Source organism: Protopterus annectens, chromosome 7.part1 (assembly GCF_019279795.1).
Source record: "Protopterus annectens isolate FY-2018-M chromosome 7.part1, PAN1.0, whole genome shotgun sequence".
NCBI lineage: Eukaryota > Metazoa > Chordata > Ceratodontiformes > Protopteridae > Protopterus > Protopterus annectens.
In genome coordinates, this window is record NC_056740.1 from 37341608 (window position 1) to 37345333 (window position 3726).

The following is a 3726-nucleotide window of genomic DNA, read 5'->3' on the forward strand; positions in this document are numbered from 1 at the left end:
TCCCAAATGGGACATTGTATTCAATTATGGGCCTGATAAGTGATGAGTAGAGGGGCACAATGACCTCTCTTGATCTAGATGTGAATCCTTTCATGATAAGGTGGGCTATATAGAAGTTCTTTCTAACCACTTTGGCAACGTGATTGTCAAAGGAGAGATTGCTATCTACTTGGGTCCCCAAGTCCCTAATTACTTCTTCCAGATTAATGGATTACCACCTATGTGGTAATTTGTGGGCACTTTGTTTTTCCCAAAGTGGATGACTATGCACTTTTTGGCATTTAGCTTTAGGCCATGGCTCTGGCACCAGTTATCCGTCTCTGTGAGATCCTTTTGGAGGATGCTTGTGTCAGCCAGAGAGTCGATTACGGCACCCAGTTTGCAGTCATCTGCGAACATGGTCAGCCATAGTCCACCCGTGTTAGCCTGTACCTCTGAGAAATATATACCGAACAAGAGAGGTCCCAGGACTGAGCCTTGTGGGATGCCACTTGTAAGTGGTTTAGAGTCTGACATGGCACCTGCTATTCTGACCATGTGGGTTCTATCTCTGAGCCAGTTTGCAACCCATCTTGTGACATAGGGGTTGATATTTAAGCTGGTGAGCTTATTTATGATGCCCAAGTGGGGTATTGTGTTGAAGGCTTTTGTGAGGTCCAGGTAGGCTGTGTGGACTACCTTCCCTTAATCTATGGCTTTGGTAACTGTTTCAAAGAAGTTGACCAGGTTCAAGAGGCAAGCTCTGCCCTTAACAAAGCCAAATTCGGTAGGATCCAGTGTCTGGAGGTTCCCAATGTCTTTGTTTATGATTTCCATGATGATACGCTCCATAGCTTTGCAGACCAGGCTAGTCAGGCTTATAGGGAGATAGTTTCCGGGGTCTGTTGTGGCACCACCTTTGTGGAGTAGGACCACTGTTGCTGTATGCCATTCCTTGGGTACATATCCTGTAGTAAGGCTGAGATTGAACAGTGACTTTATATGAGGGTTTAGTTCTTCTTGGAGCTCATGTAAGACACAGCCCGGGACACAGTCTGGTCCCATTGATGCTGTGTTTTATGCTTTGGAGAGGGCAGCTCTCACCTGTGCATCTGTGATCTCAGGAAGGGGGAGAAGTTTGCACTGAATCTTTCTGCCAGGATGTTGGCAACGTCTGTGGGTTCAGTGTATTTTTTGTCATTTTACACTAACTCAGAGCATATCTGGGAGTTGCCTCCCAGGTTTCTGATGTAACTAAAGAAGGCCTTGTGATTATCTAGTGTCTTGTGCAATTGTTCTTTCGAAGCTGGCCTTAGATGATTTTATGAGGGATTGTAGTTCTTGCTAGTACTGATCAGAAATACCTTCCCTTTTTGGGATTTTGCTCTATCATGTAGTAGCTTTCTCCTTCTGTTGTATAGCTTGTTTATAGCCGGGGTCCACCAGACAGGTCTCCTACCTTTGGAGGAGTGAGTCTTGGTTTTATTTGGGATAACATGCTCCATGCATTCCTGTAGGTGTCCATAGAATGCGTTTGTAAAGGATTCTACATTTTGGGCTGTATTTTCCACTGGCCCGGGGGCTTTGAAGGATTCCACCTCGGTTTTGAGAAATGTGAAGTTTGCTTTTGAGAAGTTCTTCACCGTGGTTTCCTTGGCTAGGGGTGGGGATGGAATATGTATGTCCAGTGAGATTAGTTTATGGTCTGATCTTACCAATGAGGGGTATACCTCTGGTGTGGAACATGAGACCCCATGTTGGTGATGACCAGATCCAATATGTTTTCCCCTCTTGTGGGAGTGGTGTCCAGTTGTTCCATAGCATTTGAGTTTATAAATTCTAGGAACCATTGGGCGAGGGTGTTTGGGCTTGAGTAATTTTCCCAATCAATGTTTGGGTAGTAGATGTCACCCAATATAATGGTGTTTGGAGAGACCTTCATATTATCCAGTGTTCTCAGGAAAGCCGGGTGAGGTTCCTGTGTTTGGGAGGGTGGTCTGTAGCAGGCTACAAACTGAAAGGCAGTTTTGCCCACTGTTAGTTGCACATGGATGGTCTCCGATGCTTCGTGCAGTGCCACTAACCTGGAGGTGTGGGTATCTTTGATAAATATGGATACTCATCCTCCTTTTGTGGTTCGGTCCGAGTTTTGGGGCCAGAAAGCATGGTATGAAGTATAACCTGTTACTGCTGGGGTGCTCTCGGGAGCCTTGAACCAGGTTTCTGTGACTGCACAGATATCAATATTCTCCATACTGAGGAGAGTCTCGAGTGTGTGCATCTTGAGGTTTAGACTTCTGGCGTTGAGCAGCATTACCCTTAGTTTTTTTTTCTTCTTTGTGTTGTCTACGGAGGTGGGTTTGTCTTTTGAGCCTTGCCTAAAAAAGGCACTATGGGGGAGGCAAGAGCCTTTACCAGTATTTGAAAACCCAGGGGTGACAGGTGCAAGCCGTCCCTAGCAAAGCAATGTGGCTTGTCAAGCATGTCATCCCAGGCTGACAGACACTGGATCCCCTTTGAATGACACCAATACTTTAGCCAATTGTTAAAATTGATAATTTTGTCTTTATACTGTGGCATCATTCTTGGTGAGGGTAAGATGCTACTGAAGGTCAGGGTCATTCTGGCCTGGGCTACATGATCAAAGAGCTCCTCTATGTCTTTTTTCATGTAGTCCAGGGAGGTACATCTCAGGTCATTCACACCAGCATGGACAATGACGGAGTCATATTTGTACTTGCTTTGGAGTGACCTGAGTGCTTGTGTTATGTGGCGGATCCTGGCACCCAACAGGCAGATTACAGTGACCTTCTCCTTGTTCAGCCTGGTGAAAAAACATTAAGGTATATGGTTGTACATTTTCAGACATTTCACCATGGGAACAGTGGTGGGCTAGAGCTTACTGTCTTACACACAGTTATGTTTGTCAGTGTGATAGTGACATTTAAAGTTAAGCATTGTTATGTAACAGATACATTTACATTGTGACAACTAATACTTTTCCCCCCTAGGGGTTGTGTACAGAGTGTAATTGAAGGCTGCTGAACTACATCTGTAATTAAGTGTTAATTAGTTCCTAGCTTCAAGGCAAGTATTTTTTTTTTACTGTTGTACTACTTGAAGGCCTTAGCCTGGACAGCAAGGTATGTTATGTTTTTCAGATTACTGTATCAAATGTTTTGTTTGAGAATCACATTAATCAGTTATGTATTTCAAACACCTAACTGCTATAAGAAATGGCATAAACAACTGAAATAGTACACAAATAAACATTTCTATGTATGCAAACTTGTGTGTGGTGTCTTGCCCTTTGCACTGTGTGTGGGTGTATGTTTCATGCAATAATTCTCATTTGTAGGAATGAATTAAACACTAGCCATTTTAAAAGATGGCAAGTGTAGGAATAATGGCTGTTTGATATGCTGTGCACCCTCTGTATATACTTTTCTTATACATATATATAAGTAGTAATATATTTATACGTGTATGTATGTGTATATACACACACACACACATATATATATATGTATATATATATGTGTGTGTGTGTGTGTGTGTGTGTGTGTGTGTGTGTGTTTGTGTGTTTGTGTGTGTGTGTGTTTATGTGTGTCATTGGAATGTTTACTGCTTCCACATTGTACATTCCCAATGATAGACTGACTGTTCTGCATGATATGCTAGAGAAAACATCACATTTATGCACAGCTCAAATGGCTTAGTGGTAAATCACTGTGGTATGGTGTGCAG